Source organism: Monodon monoceros, unplaced genomic scaffold (assembly GCF_005190385.1).
Source record: "Monodon monoceros isolate NGI ecotype Baffin Bay Population unplaced genomic scaffold, NGI_Narwhal_1 Super_Scaffold_18, whole genome shotgun sequence".
Taxonomy (NCBI): domain Eukaryota; kingdom Metazoa; phylum Chordata; class Mammalia; order Artiodactyla; family Monodontidae; genus Monodon; species Monodon monoceros.
In genome coordinates, this window is record NW_021703774.1 from 108,566,448 (window position 1) to 108,567,133 (window position 686).

The 686-nt window shown below is 29.6% G+C and overlaps 1 pseudogene; it reads left to right on the forward strand.

Annotated features, from left to right (window-relative positions):
• The first annotated feature begins 307 nt into the window (after positions 1 to 307).
• On the forward strand, positions 308 to 456 carry LOC114900186 (annotated as a pseudogene).
• Positions 457 to 686: the final 230 nt, after the last annotated feature.

Below are 686 nucleotides of genomic sequence, written 5' to 3' on the forward strand. Positions count from 1 at the left end.
GAGGGCCATATTAAAATATTTAAAAAGTCAATTCAATAGAAAGATATTACAATCTCAAATATCATAAATTCATATTACAGAACAAAAAGGAGAAAAGAGGAAATCCACAATCATTTAACACACTTCCTTCTATAACTGACAGAAGAAATGTGCGCACAAAAAATTAGAAGATATAAACAACTATATTTTTAAGCACAATCTAATTGATATGTAGAAAACATTTCACTGAGAACAACAGAATATATATTTTTAATTACACATGTATAAAATTTACCCATATGCTAGGCTGAAAAGAAAGCCTCAACATAGCTTTGTGCAGTGGCAGTATCGTAGCCAATGAGGTTTATCCGATGCACAATTATTGCTAATTGAAAGCCTCAACATAATCCAAAAACTTGAAATTATCCAGTTATGTTTTTTGATGAGAGTGGAATTTATCTAGAAATCAATAATGAAAATAGAATCAGAAAAACCCAACTGCCTGATATAAAATAATACATTTCTAAATAATTCAAGGTACAAATAGGAAATAAAAACAGAAAATATTTTGAAGGAACTAACAATAAATATCTGAAACAACAAAACATGTGTGGTGTAGTACTTTTCATTTTCAGCCAAGGTGGTATAGCAAGACCAAATCTACGCTCTTCTTCAACAACAAAGGAAAGAGGAGAAAATACGAAACA